The sequence below is a fragment of the Bos taurus genome, chromosome 12 (assembly GCF_002263795.3).
Source record: "Bos taurus isolate L1 Dominette 01449 registration number 42190680 breed Hereford chromosome 12, ARS-UCD2.0, whole genome shotgun sequence".
Lineage (NCBI taxonomy): Eukaryota > Metazoa > Chordata > Mammalia > Artiodactyla > Bovidae > Bos > Bos taurus.
The window spans coordinates 58,307,980-58,327,577 of NC_037339.1; positions in this window are offsets into that span (position 1 = coordinate 58,307,980).

The following is a 19,598-nucleotide window of genomic DNA, read 5'->3' on the forward strand; positions in this document are numbered from 1 at the left end:
ATGTGGTTGCAGAGTCAGACATGACTGAGCAACTAACACTTTCACTTTTTCATTTTCAACATAGTGAAGTTTAGTAAATACTATACTGCATTCCATGAGAAAAATTAAATACTATTTTAAAAACTATTTTCTTTGAGTTTTATTTCATCATAATAGTTATGCATATTTGCTGCATATTTTAATGTAATTTTTTCCATTTCTCTTAAATTTTAATATGAACCCCATACATTCAATAACCATTTATCAATTAATTTCTGATATGTGATCACTGCATTCTGTTTGAAGTTTTTCATTCTTTTCAATAATATTATTTGGAAAATAAAATAACAATCATAATAATAGTTTGTATACTGGAACAATAAAGGGGTTGTATTAAATAATGAAAAACAACTGCTTAACAAATTCAATTAAATATACTTTACCACCATGCAAGACTTGAGCTGACAAAATTTATTAACTTTTCTAAAAATGACATTGACTCAATTACAAAAGAATGTTGGTCTAATGTGGATTTATACAGAAGCAGAATCATGAAAGGGAATATATTTTAAAACATTATTAACTTTTCTAAAAATGACATTGACTCAATTACAAAAGAATGTTGGTCTAATGTGGATTTATACAGAAGCAGAATCATGAAAGGGAATATATTTTAAAACATTGCCTAGAGAGAAAGAACACTGTAGTTTACGGATGTTCAATATTTCAGTCAATAATTTAGTCCATGTATTTTGTGGAATTGAGTATATTATGCCATTTTGGCTCAAAACCATTAAATAATTAATTGATATAACATATCTGCCCATGGTTCTGATTACTGTACACAGAAAGTCACCTTTATAAAAATATTGGGATCCAGGGTAGGGCCATCTAGAGGGACAGACTTCACTGTATCTGCAGACATATTTTCTGGACCCTGGGTCACTTACAATTATTTTTTTGCTTGTTTTTTTTTTAAAAATCAAATAAAATTGAACTTGGTTAATGTGATTTCTTTATTCTCTCAAAGATAGAACTGTTTTCAGTGGTTAATTCTGAATCCAGTAAATTCAGTAATGCAGTTATTTCAGGTGCTATTTAAGGAACATGGAATAGATTCGTGAGAAAAGCACAAAAATGTCTGCCCATGTCGAATTTGTAAATTCACCATGGTAATGCCATACTCTGGGTTTTCTTGGATATAGCCTATTGGCTTTCTCTTTTTGGCAGTCTCTACACTTTCCATCGGCTATAATTCCCATCTGTGTTGTTAGTGGAAAAATGGTTTTAATCATCCAACTCATCTCATGCCGGGAAGCCTGCTGGAAAGTGTCAATGGATATGCATTTTCCTATAATCCTAAATTTTGTCTTGTACTAGCCAAACACTTCAAAGTTTGAAATCAGATGGTACCAAATCAGTCAGGGATTGTCTCTAAAATATGTTCTGTATCTAGAAAAGCTTGTCCAGTTATTTTTTTATTGTATTTACTCCCAGATTTAGTACTCTTTCTATTTGAACTCGTCATAGAAAAAGGGTAGTGTAAGTGTCCGCATATCCCTGATAATCTGCAATTTGGATATTCGTTGGATTTCTTTTTAATTGTCTTCAGGATCCTTGCAAAAAAAAACAATATGTAGACAGGCATCACTCTGCAAGTATTTACTGAGATTCCATTGTAAGTACTACTAAGTATAGCCTACCAAGAATCAAAATTGTGCAGAAACCATTGAGGGCACTGATGATAAAAAATTAAGTTAAGCAAATGGGCCAAACAGCAATGAAGTTTATAAGAAATGTGTTTTGAATTAAATGGATCTATCTGGAATCCTGGTTCTGATGTTGAAATATCTTTGCAAATCTGCAAGTCACATCAGCTTTCCAAGTTTTGATTTCTGTAGTCAAAGAATGAAATACCATTACCTATAATCCTGAGAATTAGGATTTTAAAATGCATCCAGAATTTTGGTACACGATAGCAGTTTGATAGCTTTAGAAAGCACTTATTATTAGAATAAAAATATCACCTGCTTCTTCACTACACATTCACAAAAGCACTCTGGGTGTGTTTTGGTATGTGTGTGTGTTTTATATGTGTATATGAAAGACATTTACATAGCAAAATAAGAAAACAAGAGATTTAAGTACCATAAAAGTTCAGGATAGAAACCTAAAATAGGGTGAGCTAGTGTCAACTTAAAAAATAGTCACAACCTTAAAGTTGAGAGTTATGTTTGATTCGGTTAGAATTTTTAGGATGTCAAGACTGGGAGATAACACTTCAAGTAACCAGGACAGAACTGCTCTGAGGAGGGGTAGTGAGAAGTCAGATTATGTAGAAGTTTTGTAACAAAGGCCAGGTAGCGGAGAAGGCAATGGCACCCCACTCCAGTACTCTTGCCTGGAAAATCCCATGGACGGTGGAGCCTGGTAGGCTGTAGTCCATGGGGTCGCTAAGAGTCGGACATGACTGAGCGACTTCCCTTTCACTTTTCACTTTCATGCATTGGAGAAGGAAATGGCAACCCACTCCAGTATTCTTGCCTGGAGAATCCCAGGGATGGGGGAGCCTGGTAGGCTTCTGTCTATGGGGTCGCACAGAGTCAGACACGACTGAAGTGACTTAGCAGCAGTAGCAGTAGCAGCCTGAACATCAAAAGATTATTGGTAACTAAAGAAAACCAGATACCCCAAGTTAAGGAATTCAGTGTTTTTCTGTGTGTGGAAGATGCAAGAGTCTGGGCTTATTGAAATCATTCCTTTCCTATATATCTCAACTATCCTGGGTCAGTTTCTTGAGTTTTACACAAACCTGAGCCCCTTGGGGCTCATCATAGGGAGTGGCTACAGTATTCTCCTGATGGCTGGTATTCTTCTCCTTCCTAAGTGCCCTTAGGGCTCACCACCTCACATTGAATTGCTGATTGTGACATTCTTGTTTATTGATATGGCAGGAAATATTTCATTTCTCAGTAGTTAGTGGAAACTGCCCAGAAGTAGTATAGATTTTGAACATGAAAGACACGTCTTTCAGATGAAATTATATACATGAATAACTATTGATTCCAGTTTTAGTAATAGGGTCATATTATAGTGCTATGCATTAGAAGAGAATGTTGAAAGACAAGGGAATCCTTTTTTGAATTTTCTTAATAAATTTAAAGATTCTCTATTCTTCCCCATCCCCAGTGGAGTTGGGATAAAATTGACACATTTTTCTATAAGGTTAAAATGTACACTGTTATGATTTGACTTAAATACATTATGAAATGATTACCACAATTTAGTAAACATCCATCGTTCCATATAGGTACAAAATTAAAGAAATAGAAAGAATATATGTCATTTCCTTGTGATGAGAACAGGCTCCCTGTTCTGATGTAATTGAGGAATACTACTGATTTCTAAGTTTGGAAGGACATGATTGAACAATGACAAAAGCTCAGCTTCTCTGTACACCAGTGCCAAATGGAATTTCAGAGACAAAATTTTGGGTGACATAGAAAAGGATAGCTTTATTACTTTGCCAGGAAAAGGCGGGGCAGAGTGAGCTCTTGCCTCACAAAAACTGTGCGTCCTCACTTGGAGAGGGTATTGGAAAGCTTTATAGTAATGGTTCAGAGAGGGCGTGGTCAGCCCGTGGAGAGTCTTCTGATTGACTGGTGGTGAGGTAAGTAGGAGTCAGCATCATTAACTCTCAGGTGGACGACATAGCCATACCCTTGTTAATTTCTCCCACCTAGAGGGGATTTTGGAGAAGGAAATGGCAACCCACTCCAGTATTCTTGCCTGGAGAATCCCCACGGACAGAGGAGCATGGTAGGGTACAGTCCATGGGGTCGCAAAGAGTTGGACACGACTGAGCGACTTCACGAGAAGGGATTTCGGAGAAGGCAATGGCAACCCACTCCAGTACTCTTGCCTGGAAAATCCCATGGGCGGAAGAGCCTGGTAGGCTGCAGTCCATGGGGTTGCGACGAGTCGGACATGACTGAGCGACTTCACTTTCACTTTTCATTTTCCTGCATTGGAGAAGGAAATGGCAGCCCACTCCAGTGTTCTTGCCTGGAGAATCCCAGGGATGGGGGAGCCTGGTGGACTGCCGTCTATCTGGTCGGACAGAGTTGGACACGACTGAAGCGACTTAGCAGCAGCAGAGGGGATTTCAATATCTGCAAAACAGTGCAAAAATATTGTGTCTCTTATGGGGAACCAGGACCTTATCCCAAGGCTTCTCTTGATTATTTATTTCCCCCTCATCTCTTATCCTCTCCCTTTCCTAATTAACAACTGATTGAATCTCTCCATTGTAGTTCAGGGAAGGTCATGAAGACTGAATGAAGGCTGTTTTCTATAATCATAGGAATGAGGGACACAGAAGAGGTTTGTGCCTGGAACCTCATGGGGCCCTGCTATATATCATGATGACTTCAGAACAAAATATACATCTATGTCTTTGTCCAGATTTTCTACAAGTGGAATGATTTACCTTGTCACTTGTGGACGTCTGTTAGCTTTGTTTGAGATCTTGTCTGCAGGCCCTTATAACTCATCTGATAAACATTTGAAGCAAAAATATGAGGTAGGGAGTGATAAAAGACATCTGAAACACTTAAATTCCTCACTAATATTTTGTACTTTGAAGTGTTAAAATGCACATATCAAGTACACTTCTTTTCCTTGAACAGCCCTGTGAGTCTAGTAAGACAGGTGTCCCTTTGCATTTTTATGGTTTAGGGCAACCAACACACGTGATTAAGTAGGTGGCCCAGCTTTACACATTTTATACTGGGAAGAATACGGGAGAGAATTTTCCTGCTGCACAAAGTGAAAGGCCTCTCTCTGTGGGTAGAAATTAATTGTACTGCTCCTAAAGAAGAGGCATCTCAGAGAGTGCCTGAAATTCTGGCAACAAAACCCAATTCCCACATCCCATTTTCACTTTACAGGGAGGAGATTCCCTTGGGGCAAAGGACAGAGTACTGTTCACATTTTAAAGCTTCTCTCACTGCTATTATAATCCCAGAGTATCTTGTGACTGAGCTATGCACACTAACAGAGCGCTGTTTCGAACCAAAAATTTTAAAAGATGTTATTTTCCATAGTTTTTATAGTTGTTACTTGCTTGCTTTTGTTTTTAAGGAAATCCATGAATGCTATTGCAAGCACAGTCAAGGGAATAATTGTTCTGATATTCTGAAGGGAACTTTATTTTCTTTTTTTTTTTTTTTTTTAGCATCACTGCCACTTTCAAACAAGCTGTAGGGAATAAAACAAACAAAAGAAAAACTTAAATTATAGCTTTTTCACATTATCTCTAATTTGTTATGAAGCAAGAAATGTTCTTGTTTTTTTATATTCTCATTATAAACACACTGAAACATAAAATTTATTGTAGCTCTATCATTTCAATATGTTTGGGAGAAACTCAGTTCAGCGCTTGTTAAGTTTTCTTTTGACCACTTGCTAATATTGCTCCCTTAATAATTTAAAGAAAAGTATTTATAAATTCAGGCTTCCCAGGTGGCGCTAGTGGTAAAGAACCATTCTGCTGATGCAGGAGATACAGGTTCAATCCCTGGATCAGGAAGATCCCTTGGAGGAGAGCAACCCACTCAAGCATTCTTGCTTGGAGAATCCCATGGATAGAGGAACATGGTGGGCTGAGGTCCATGGGGTCACAAAGAGTCAGACACGACTAAAGTGACTTAGCACACAGCATGCATGTGTTAATAAATTCATTAATAAATTCAAATCCATAAATTCAAATGGATTTGGGAAGATCATCTTTGATTTGTGTATACTACTACTAAGTCACTTCAGTCATGTCCAACTCTGTGCCACCCCATAGATGGCAGCCCACCAGGCTGAGAATCCTGGGATTCTCCAGGCAAGAATCCCGTCCCTGGGATTCTCCAGGCAAGAACACTGGAGTGGGTTGCCATTTCCTTCTCCAATGATGAAAGTGAAAAGTGAAAGGGAAGTTGCTCAGTCGTGTCCGACCCTCAGCGACCCCATGGACTGCAGCCTTCCAGGCTCCTCCATCCATGGGATTTTCCAGGCAAGAGTACTGGTGTGGGGTGCCATTGCCTTCTCTGATAGAAAATATTTTTATTCCCTGTATTATAATAAGAAATCATTGGATTAATTTTGAAAAATCGTACTTTAAAACTAGTAAAGGCCAGCAGATACAAAGAAACCTAAAAAGAAACTCTAGTCAGTTAACACTTCCCAGATGAAGCAAAGGATGAGAGGTTTTAATTCTTGAATCTAGAGACTAATCTAGCCTGTCACAAAAAATGACCAAACTTTTGACAACTTCTAGAAGTTTTGTGGTTTCAGCTCTTTCATGTAAGTTATGTTCCATTTTGAGTTCCATATAATTGTGTATTATCAGCATCGTTTACTAAAAGGAGTATTATTTTTCTTCATTTGTTTATCTTGGCACCTGTATTAAAAATCAGCTGACCATATAAATGTGGGTCTATATTGGGAAAGGTCATGGAGAGGATGTGACAGACAGTTGACACAGAAGTTGAGTGAGTGAAGTGGCTCGTTCGTGTCCGACTCTTTGCGACCCCATGGACTGTAGCCTACCAGGCTTCTCTGTCCGTGGGATTTTCCAGGCAAGAGTACTGGAGTGGGTTGCCATTTCCTTCTCCAGGACGATATCACTAAGTTCTGGCAATTTTGCCTGGCCAGTGTCTTTCCAATCCATACAATTCTCTCCTTCTCAGCTGCCACCACCCCAGTCCAAAACATCATCAACCTTCCCTGGACTTATGCAACAGTGTCTTTAATGATCTTCCAGTTTCTACTCTTGCTCCCTCTACAATCTGTTCTCCACATGATAGCCATTGAACTAAAAATGCAAATCTGATCATTTCACTTCCCTCCTTAACCCTTCAAAATGTACCCTGCTTTTATAATAAAACCTGAAAGCCTTATCGTGTCCATGGACACAGAAGTTAGACCCGGGCAATTAGAAGCACATCACCACCTAACCTGTCCTTGGAATGTGCATTCTGCCCACAGTGGGAGCCCTTTTCCAGGAAGCGGCCTTGAAAGAGCAGTGTGCTGTTGTTCAGTCGCTATGTCGTGTGTGACACCTCTTTTGTGACCCCATGGACTATAGCCCACCAGGCTCTTCTATCCTTTGGGATTCTCCAGGAAAGGGTATTGGAGTGGGTTGCCATTTCCTTCTCTGAGTGTGTTGTTGAGACTATCAATTGGTATGCAGGAGTAAACCCAATTAAAGCTCTTGTATAAACTCTTACTCATCAGGGAGATAGGTGGGGTGAAGTGATTGACTCATTTTCTGGCCTCCCAAGACAAACTTGTATGCCAGTTCCTTTGCTTATTAAAACTACCACCCTCCAGTCTGGAGTAATCTGCCTTTTTCTTTGATTTCTCACTGCCCCTCATGCATAAGGATCAGCTTCATATTTTACCTGGGAAGCTTCCCAGATTTCGAACCAACAGTCTATTTTACATGCATTACTGTATTCTATTGATTTTAATGTCTACTCTTTTGTCAGTATCCTCATTTAACATTGCTTTATTGTATAAGTATTGAAATTAGGTAATGCAAATTCCTCAACCAGTATTTCTCCATTTGTTAAGGTCTTCTTTAAATTTCCTTGGCAATGTTTTGCAGGTTTTGGAGTTCAAGTTCTGCACATTTTTCATTAAATTTATTGTGAACTTCTTTTTAAAGTCATTACAGATGGAGGCTCTTATTTTGTTCTGTGTTCAATCTTGTTATTCATTTATCAAATGTGTAGTTCAATCTTCTCTTTCATTCTTGAAATTTTTAGTGATTATATTCTCTGTTTTATTTTAAATAACAAAGCTACATTTTTATCCATCTCTTCACCTTTTTAAGCAGCATATTTGTCTTATTTGATTAATGTCTGCATTTTATTTTATTTCTACTGGCTACATTGTGATTGATTTATTCTTCATGTTATTTCTAGCTTCATGTTCTAGGGACATAGATCACTGAATTTTAAACTTTTCTTTAAATTTAAAAGAACATAAATACCTAATATGAACATTGAAATTTTATCCAAGTATTGCTTTAATAGACCAAAATAATTTGATATGTGCTGTTTTTATCATTGTTCAAAATATTTTTAATGATTTTCTTTGACACATAATTTATTTAGAAATCAGAATGTACTTCTGATTTCAGAATTATTTTATTTTGCTGATATCTAAATTACTATTGTTTTATGTTTAGAGCTCTTTCTCTCTGGTGTATTCTTTAATATACTGAGACTTACTTCATGACTGGCATATATTCTGTCCTACTGCTAGTGCGATGATGTGTGCTTGAAGAGAATGTCAATTTGTAAAGTCTGTAGTTTGGGAGTTTGGTGTTCCATAAATGTTAATTATGGTCTGTGATTGATTGTATCATTCAGATTTTCTGTGTCCATACTGAAATTATGTCAAGTTACTATATCAGTTACTAAGAGGGGGAAGTTAATGTCATTCACTGTGATTTTACTGTCAGTGTTCACTCTATATACTTAAAATTTCTGACATTAAATACAAATACATTTATAATTGTTATAACTTCCTAATATGTTAACCATTTATCAATAGTGAGTATTATTTTTGCATTAATGTTTGTTTTAGTTTGTTTTGTTTTTTGGGCTTTTAGCATTTCAGCCAGACTCTCATGCCTGTGTTTTCCTGAGCATGATATATATTTTATAGCTCATTATTTTTACCTGTCTGTGTCAATATATTGTAAGTTCATTTCTTATAGGCAGTGTATAGTTGCATATTCTTTTTCTTAGGCAGTCTAGCAATTTCTGTCTTTATTAGGGAGTTTAATACATTTAATTAATGTTTGCTGATATGGTTATTTTAAGGTCTGCTGTCTTGTTTGTTTTTTGTTTCTTTCTTTTGTTTTCTTATTCTGTCTTCCTTTGGTTTCTCAGTTTGTCTTTTCCTGTCTACATGTATGCTAATGACTATTTTACTGTCTACATGTATGCTAATGACTATTGTTAATATTCAATTTTTATTAATTAGGTTTCTAGCCATATCTTTTGTAGAAGGCAATGGCACCCCACTCCAGTACTCTTGCCTGGAAAATCCCATGGATGGAGGAGCCTGGTGGGCTGCAGTCCATGGGGTCACTGAGGGTCGGACACGACTGAGCAACTTCCCTTTCACTTTTCACTTTCATCATTGGAGAAGGAAATGGCAACCCACTCCAGTGTTCTTGCCTGGAGAATCCCAGGGATGGGGAAGCATGGTGGGCTGCCGTCTATCGGGTCACACAGAGTTGGACACAACTGAAGCGACTTAGCAGCAGCAGCCACATCTTTTATAATATGTTTTAGTAGTTTCCTTGGATATTAAAATATTTATTGTTGACATCACAATTTATTAGCATTAGTATTAAATTATATTAGGCTATATATTGAAAATTCACAATCATGTATTTCCTTTTTTCTCTCTGAAGTGTTACATAGCGTGTATATATATTTTTCATCATTGTAAACCCATAGGCCTTAATTTTAAAAAGAACTAAATATAACAAAATTATACATAGTCCTTTATATTTATGAGTACATGTATATTGTCATCCAGCTTATTTAATTTATATATAGAGTACATCATGAGATATGCTGGGTTGGATGAAGCACAAGCTGGAATCTAGATTGCTGGGAGAAATATCAATGACCTCAGATATGCAGATGACACCGCCCTTATGGCAAAAAGCGAAGAACTAAAGAATCTCTTAATGAAAGTGAAAGAGGAGAGTCAAAAAGTTGGCTTAAACCTCAACATTCAGAAAACTAAGATCATAGTATCTGGCTCCATCACTTCATGGCAAATAGATGGAGAAACAATGGAAACAGTCAGCAACTTTAATTTTTTGGGTTCCAAAATCACTGCAAATGGTGACTTGCTGCCATGAAATTGAAAGACACTTGCTCCTTGGAAGAAAAGTTATGACCAACCTAGACAGCATATTAAAAAGCAGAGACATTACTTTGCTAACAAAGGTCCATCTAGTCAAAGCTTTGGTTTTTCCAGTAGTCATGTATGGATGTGAGAGTTGGACTATAAAGAAAGCTAAGCATCAAAGAATTGATGCTTTTGAACTGTGATGTTGGAGAAGACTCTTGAGAGTTCCTTGGACTGCAAGGAGATCCAACCAGTCCATCCTAAAGGAAATCAGTCCTGAATATTCATTGGGAGGGCTGATGCTGAAGCTGAAACTCCAATGCTTCAGCCACCTCATGTGAAGAACTGACTCATTTGAAAAGACCCTGATGCTGGGAAAGATTGAGGGCGGTAGGAGAAGGGGATGACAGAGGATGAGATGGTTGGATAGGATAACCAACTCAATGGACATGAGTCTGCGTAAACTTTGGGAGTTGGTAATGGACAGGGAGGCCTGGCATGCTGCAGTCCATGAGGTCATAAAGAGTCGGACAGGGCAGAGCAACTGAACTGAACCTAAGTGAACATGTGCACAACAAGCTTTGCTCTTCATTTGTTTATATATATCACAGTTGTGATCTAATGTAATTTCATTTCAGCCTCAAAAATTTACTTTAGAGTGTATCTGTAGTATAGGTATACTGGTGATAATTTTTTTTAATATTTACTTATTTACTTACCTACATACTTGTAATTTCTTCAAGATGATAGAGCAACTAAACATTATGAATTATTTATATTCCATTTCCCTTGATTAGCTCTATATTTGTTTCATTTCAATGATTACTCTGGATCATATATTACTCTGCAGTATTTAATCTTAAGTCACAGAAGTCTAATACAAATTAATTTAATTAACTATTACCAGGTAATACAAGTAACTCAGAAAAATTATCAGCTAGCAAATCCTATTTTTACTTAAGATAAATCTCTGTTTTAACCATGTAACATTATGGGGAAATAAAATAGAAGAGTCAGTCTTTAAAAATATTTGGAACAAAAACTCTAATTTTGTTGACTGTTTAATATTAATAGATGATATGAGAGGTAAGAAAAGAATAAATTATGGAGAAGATGGAAAATGATCAAACTCAGTAAAAAGAAAAAAAGGCTAAAGAGAGTAGGACAAAAGTAAATATCACAAAATACACAGGGGAAAAAAACATGGGAAATTATAAGAAATAATATACCTTATATCTCAAATAAAAATATTTTATATTTTTCTATATTGAGATATTCAGTTGGAAAATGACACATACTCTGCTTACATCTAAACAGAAATACGTTTCCATTATATGCCTACAAGCCTGTATTTTTCTGTGATGACATTTATAATATCTTTTCTGACAATTTAAACAACTTGACCAAAATAAAAATTAGGTAAGCTAAGTTAAATTGAAATATTATACCCTTAAACTATAGATGACATAATCCTAGAATTAAGAAATAGATACAAGAGATGAGATGGAAGTCACTAAGATCCACAGTTTCATAAGACACCACAATATTCAATTCAAACCTTATGGTAGATTTAACAGCCTAAGCTGAAATATATTTATAATAATGAAAAAATATCATACTGTATTTTACTTTTATAATAGTTTGAATTTTTTCTTAACTAAATTGTATTTATTTGTTGCTTTCCCATGTAGTAAACTTGGAATTTTTCTCATCTTTATGATAAAATTTCTAAAAATGCAAATTTCAACTTAGTACAAAAAGTGTTCGGTTTCTGTTATTAACCATATGTGGGTTATTAGTTAAGGGAATTGGTGGCTGTACTGTTTTCTTCTTTAGATAGTCTCTTTTATATCACAAAGTTTATAAATCTTGAATATACGTTTTATGGAATCTTTTCAGGTAGAATTTCTGTTTAGAATCTGATAACAAAGGCTACTTACATGATTTGGAAGAGGGAATTGAAAAGGAAACCACTGTTGTTCTTGAGCCATTGGGGTAGGCGTGGTTTGAGGATAGAAGGCTAAAGCCTTGTTTGCTGGCAACTTTGTTTGGAGTCTACCTGCTCATTAGGCGCCTCACTGCTTTGCACAGATCAGATCATTAACAGATGTGTCCTCTGATTCCTGCAACCCCTGTGCCTTTAGATTTGTTGAAGCTAGTGGAGATCTTCCCTAACTCTTGCTTTCAAAATCCTAGCAGTGATTTTGTAAAGTCTCTCCATTAGTGCATGCTAAGTCGCTTAGTCATGTCTGACTTTTTGCAACCCCGTGTGTTGTACCCAACCAGGCTCCTCTGTCCATGGGATTCTCCAGGCACGAATACTGGAGTGCGTTGTCATTCCCTTTTCCAGGGGACCTTCCTGACCCAGGGATTGAACCTTGGTCTCCTGCATTGTAGGCAGATTCTTTACCATCTGAGCCACCAGGGAAGCCCTTCTTCTTTAGAGGAGACAGCAAACAACTGCTGCTGCTGCTGCTGCTGCTAAGTCACGTCAGCTGTGTCTGACTCTGTGTGACCCCATAGACGGCAGCCCACCAGGCTCCCATCCCTGGGATTCTCCAGGCAAGAACACTGGAGTGGGTTGCCATTTCCTCCTCCAGTGCATGAAAGGGAAAAGTGAAAGTGAAGTCGCTCAGTCGTGTCCGACTCTTCTCGACCCCTTGGACTATAGCCTACCAGGCTCCTCTGTCCATGGGATTTCCCAAGCAAGAGTACTGGAGTGGGTTGCCATTGCCTTCTCTGCAAACAACTGGAAAAGAGACAAAAAACTGCTCTGGTTGCCAAGTAACCCAACAGAGAATATCCCAGTTCTTTGCTACTCTTTATTGCAATTCTTTTGTTTTGTTTGATTTCCTACAAGCTGCTCTCCAGTTTTCAATCACACCAAGCTCTATCACATGCCTTTGTCCCTGACTATCACACCACCTTGCTGTCATCAAAGTGAGCAATGACTTCTTCATTACTAAATTCAGTGATCAGTGATTATTGTTCATCTCACTTGACAGTTCAACTCCCTTTGACCTACTTATTTTACTTGACTTCCAAAATACTATATTTTCTTAGTTTTTCTTCTATCTCATTAGCTGCTCCTTTTAAATCTCTTTGGCTGTTTCGACTATTCAACCAGTGTTCCAAATTTCTCCCCAGGGTTCTCTTTTCTATGTATTTTGACTGTCTTGATGATCTCATCCCATCTCATAATTTTATTTATTTATGTATTTTGACTGTACTGCATGGCTCATGGGTTCTTAGTTCCTCAACTAGGAGTCAATCCCATGCCTCTTGAAGTGAAAGTGTGGAGTCTTAATCACTGGACCTCAAGGGAATTCCCCCGTTGCATAATTTTAAATCTGTCTATAATGGTTATTTATATTTCTTTCCAAAAATTCTCAACTTACTTTGTATACATAAATGCCTACTGGAGATATCTACTCAAATACCTTTCATGAAAAGATGCCTCTATGTTTAAAACATATCTTGAATCCAACCACCTTTTACACTCTTCACTTTGACCCCCTGGTCTTAGCCACTATTTTTTCACTTGAATTACCACAATGGGTAGTATATCCCCCTGCTTCCAGTTTTATCTTCCATGGTCTATTGTAAACACAGGCCAGCCAAACTGGTTTTAATCATAGTGCAAATTGTGTTTCTTTTGTAGTCAAGACCTCCATGGCCCTTTGTTCAGCACAAATAAAACCTTAAATCCTCATAATCTCCCCAAATCCTTTCCCCACCAATTACATATCTATTTTTCTCCCTGAATTCCATTGTAATCACAATGCCCTGCCTTTTATCCCCTTTTGCCAATCATACAGGAAATTCTATCTTTATGACTGTATAATTCCTTTTAGTATCATTAGTCATCGCAAATCCACAGTGCCAATGTCTTTTCTCAGGTTCTTAAATGTTTTGCCTGGATTGTTATAAATCTCCAATTTCTTTTCTAATCTCTAGATTTTTGTTATTGCAATCAATGTATACCTTACATGCCATAATGATCTTCCTAAATTATAAATCTGATCTGGTAAAGCCACTGTTCAAAAACATCAAATTATATTCCACACATTTGAAGAAAGTCAGCATATTTTTTACAGTTGAGTCTCTTCAGCTCTATAACCTTTTTTTTTTTTTTTTGACCATTATGCTGATTTCTTCATTCATAGAATATATTCTATAATTTCACACTTCAAGACTTCTGCCTAAGTTACTGCTCTTGCTGGAAGCCTTCCTTATTTCTCAGTTTTCATCTTTCTCACTTTGGCCTAGATCAATTTATTATTTAACTGATTATCTAAGAAGCCTTTTTGAGTTATCCAGTACCCCTGAGAAGCATTTAAACTTGTGTTGATGGTATTAACAATGATCTCCTTAGAAGATAAGGACCTTTTTTAAAAAAAAGTAATCACAATCCTTAATATTACATAGAGTTTTCCTAAGAAATTAAATGACCTAAATAGTGTGTCATCTTGTCAATTTCCCCATTTGCAGCATAGTGATAATATTTAGCCTGTCTGCCTTCACCACTGATAGACATAAGTAAGATGTGTCAGGGGAGTTCATAGATTTCCCAGTTCTGTCTCGCCACAGCAAAAATGTAAAGCAAGGGATGGAGCAGTGTTACAGCTCAGTTTTATTTGGCAAGCAAAGGGAAATACATCTTCCAGGCGTGAGGACTGGCCTACCCAAAAGACACAAAGAGAAGAGAGGCCCTGGCTCAATTTTAGCTCCTCTTTGTATCCGTTTTTTTTATCCTCCCCCTGGTCCTGCCCTATGTAAACTGGGATGGCTAGGAGGGCTGTTGAACTGAAGTTCTCACTCCGGTCCTTGGACCTTCCTTTGTTCTCTTTTCATAGGCTTTTTCCTTTCTTTGTCTTTTAACCACCACCATTATGGACTCCTTTTTCCTATTTTAACTCCCTAACAGATGCATGTGCTATACTTTCTCAACTGGTAAGCTTGATAAAAATGTCAGTGCTATTCCCTGAGATGTCCCTTTCCTGAAGAAACCTCTGTTGATATTGGAAAGCTATAGCAGAATCATGAAGGGGAGTTTTTTCTTGAATTTTTGAACATAGACGGAAAAGGGTAAGTTTGTTAGTGTATTTTTGATTGACAAAAGCCATTCCTGGTGTTGCTATCTAGCATAATACCTCAAGATTTATCCAAGTTCTCACAAATGACAGCATTTCTATTTTTAAGGCTCAATAATATTACATTGTACATATATACAACATATTTTCTTTGTCCATTTTTCCACTAATGAACACTTAGATTGCTTCCATGTTTTGGCTACTGTGAATAATGCAACAGTAAACGTGTGAGAGTGAAAATATCTTTTTGAGTTAGTGATTTCTGTTTCTTTCAGATAAATAGCCTGAAATGTAATTGGTAGATCATATATTAATTCTATTGTTTACTTTTTTGAGGAACCTCCATACTGTTTTGCATCATGGCTGCTCCAATTAACATTTCCATCAACAATGAAAAAGGGTTCCCTTATCTCCACAGCTTTACCAACACTTGTTATTTCTTCCCTTATTGAGAATAGCCATTCTAACAGCTATGAGGAGATAACATTATATTTTCAACTTGAATTTCCCTCTGTTTTAGTGATGTATAGCATGTTTTCAAGTACCCGTTGCCCATCTTTATCTTCTTTGGAAAAATATCTGTTCATCCTCTGCCCATTGTTTAATTGGATTGTTTGCTTTTGTGCTATTGAATTGAGTTCTTAATGTATTTTGAATATTAATGCCTTATTGAATACATGATTTGCCAGTATTTTCTCCTGTTTCATAAGCTTTTTCATGTTGATTATGGTTTCTTTTTGCTGTGCAGAAACTTTTTAGTTTGATGTAATCCAACTGGTTTACTTGTGGGGTTTTTTATCTTGCTTTTAGTGTCAAATCCAAAAAAAAAAAATCACCAAGACTGTAGTCAAGGAGCTAATTATCTGTTTTCTTCTAGGAGTTTTACAGTTTCAAGTCTCATGTTCTAATCTTTAATCCATTTTGAGTTAATTTTTGTATAAATAGTGGACCATTTTAATTTTTTTCTCTGTCCAGTCTTCCCAACACAACTTGTAGAAGACACTGCTCTTTCCCCAAAGCATATTCTTGGTTTTTTTGTTGTAAATTAATAAACCATATATGTGTGGGTTTATTTCTGGAGTTTCTTTTCTGTTCTCTTTTGTCCACTGATCTCTTCAGTTCAATTCAGTTGCTCAGTTGTGTCTGACTCTTTGTAACCCCCATGGACTGCAGCACGCCAGGCCTCCCTGTCCATCATTAACTCCTGGAGCTTACTCAAACTCATGTCCATCGGGTCAGTGATGCAATCCAACAATCTCATCTCTGTCATCCCTTTCTCCTCCCGCCTTCAGTCTTTCCCAGCATCAGGGTCTTTTCAAATAAGTCAGTTCTTTGCATTAGGTGGCCAAAGCATTGGAGTTTCAGCTTCAGCATCAGTCTTTCCAATGAATATTCAGGACTGATTTCCTTTAGGATTGACTGGTTGGATCTCCTTGCTGTCCAAAGTACTCTGGAGTTTTCTCCAAACACCACAGTTCAAAAGCATCAATTCTTTGGTGCTCAGCTTTCTTTATAGTCCAACTCTCATATCTGTACATGACTACAGAAAAAACCATACTTTGATTAGATGGACTTTTGCTAGCAAAATAATGTCTCTGCTTTTTAATATACTGTCTAAGTTGGTCATAGTTTTTCTTCCAAGGAGCAGGTGTCTTTTAATTTAATGGCTGCAGTCACCATCTGCAGTGATTTTGGGGTCCCCCAAAATAAAGTCTCTCACTGTTTCCATTGTTTCTCCATCTATTTGCCATGAAGTGATGGGACCAGGTACCATGATCTTAGTTTTCTGAAGGTTGAGTTTTAAGCCAATTTTTTCACTCTCCTCTTTCCCTTTCATCAAAATTCTCCTTAGTTCTTCCTCATTTTCTGCCATAAGAGTGGTGTCATCTGCATATCTGAGGTTATTGATATTTCTCCCAGCAATCTTATTCCAGCTTGTGCTTTATCCAGCCTGGCATTTTGCATTATCTCTATGTCTGTATGTCTGTATTTATACCATTACCATGTTTTTTTTGATTCCTATATCTTTAAAATCCAGTTTAAGATCAGTAAGTGTGATGCCCCCAGCTATATTCTTATTTCTCAACATTGACTGACTATATGGGTTTTTTGTGGTTCCATACAACTTTTAGAATTGTTTTATTTATGTGAAAAGTGCCATTGAAATTCTGATAGGAATTATACTGAATTTGTAGATTTCTTTGGGTAGTATGGAAAACAGTATTGATTCTTCCACTCTATGAGCATGAATATATTTTTTCATGAGGTTTTTTTCAATTTATTTCATCAGTGTCTTGAATTTTTCAGTTGTACATGTCTTTTGCTTACATTTTGAAAAAAATGATTTATACACATATTTTAAACATTAAAAGATGCTTACTCCTTGGAAGAAAAGTTATGACCAACCTAGATAGCATATTCAGAGAAGGTAATGGCACCCCACTCCAGTAATCTTGCCTGGAAAATCCCATGGATGGAGGACCCTGGTAGGCTGAAGTCCATGGGGTCACTAAGAGTTGGACACGACTGAGTGATTTCACTTTTACTTTTCACTTTCATGCATTGGAGAAGGAAATGGCAACCCACTCCAGTGTTCTTGCCTGGAGAATCCCAGGGACGGGGGAGCCTGGTGGGCTGCCGTCTATCGGGTCACACAGAGTCAGACACGACTGAAGCAACTTAGCAGATAGCATATTGAAAAGCAGCGACATTACTTTGCCAATCAAGGTTCGTCTAGTCAAGGCTATGGTTTTTCCAGTGGTCATGTATGGATGTGAGAGTTGGACTGTGAAGAAAACGGAGTGCCGAAGAATTGATGCTTTTGAACTGTGGTGTTGAAGAAGACTCTTGAGAGTCTCTTGGTCTGAAATAAGATCCAAACAGTCCATTCTAAAGGAGACCAGCCCTGGGATTTCTTTGGAAGGAATGATGCTAAAGCTGAAACTCCAGTACTTTGGCCACCTCATGCGAAGAGTTGACTCATTGGAAAAGACTCTGATGCTGGGAGGGATTGGGGGCAGGAGGAGAAGGGGACGACAGAGGATGAGATGGCTGGATGGCATCACTGACTCAATGGACATGAGTCTGAATGAACTCTGGGAGTTGGTGATGGATGGGGAGGCCTGGCGTGCTGTGATTCATGGGGTTGCAAAGAATCAGACACGACTGAGTGACTAAACTGAACTGAATATTATTTAAAAGAAATATTATCTATTAATATGAAAAGAATGTCCATTAAAAATTCCAATGATGATTACTGCTGTGAAACCTCATTCTTGGAATTGACCAAGAATTCCTAAGCTTTGCCAATATCTGATGGTTACTTTGACCCTTGGTTTGAGGATCTCATTGTCTGGTAACTCTAAATGGTGATAGATTAATATATTCAGATTATGTGAGAAGATATGTAGAGGAATTCATTTGAGAGATGAAAAATGGGAGAAAATGTCAACCCTCTCATTATTTTTAAGAAGGAAAGTGCCCCAGAAATAGCTAACTATAAAACAATATTGATAAGTATTAGTACTTGTATTTTTTTGTGCACTGAAAAATAAAACATAACAAGCAATAAATTCAAATTATGCATATTCCTGAAAATCTTTCAGAATATGGGCAATGAAGAAAAAGACTATACCTCTGTCAAAAGAATTTTGAGAACTTATAAAATAATTTATTTTATATTGCTTTCTCTCATTGAATTTAATTTTTATGATTCTTAGATTACATTTTAAACTCTTATTAAATCAGACTTGGAAAATTGCGTGAATAAAAATTATACTTTGTTACAATTTTTACTGAGTAATATTCTATTTTTGCTATAGAATTTAGGTAAAGAATAAATATTTTATTTGACAGTTTGTCACAAAGTCTCTGAAAATTTAGAAAATTAGATTTAAAGTTGACAAAATAACTTCAAAAATGACTTTTAAGGCTTTGTGTATATATATTATTTCCCTTTCTTAAAAGCAGTTAAAAAGAAAATGCTTTTCTGCTCATCATTTTTATGACATGTATGGGAAATATTTTGAAATTTCTTTCCTTCCATTTGAAATAGTAATAATGGAGAGAGGAATAATACTGTTTATACATGGCTCAACCACAGATTTGTGCTTGTAATTTTTGATTGAATATCACATCATAGGTCAAGTGCTAAAAGTGTGAATATTAGTGAAAATTTAAAGTTACAGGATTTCCACTTTTATTAGGATCAAATACGCCAAATTATACAATGAGTTTGGCAAATACAATGATTTCAGATGGACAGTCAGTGATTTAGGGGGGTATAATGCATCTGCTCTTATAGCAACACTTTAACCCCTACAATGTGCATTAAATATTCTAATGTAACTGTAACTTTGAACTATATACTCATGCCTTACAAGCCATATATGTGTGTTTAGTCGCTCAGTGGTGTCTGACTCTGTGACCCTATGGGGATTCTTCAGGCAAGAATACTGGAGTGAATTGCCATGCCCCACTCCAGGAGATCTTCCCAACCCAGGGATAGAACCCAGGTCTCCTGCACTGCAGGCAGATTCTTTACTGTCTGAATCATGAGGGAAGCCCAAATATGTATTTACGTGTAAAACGATGTGA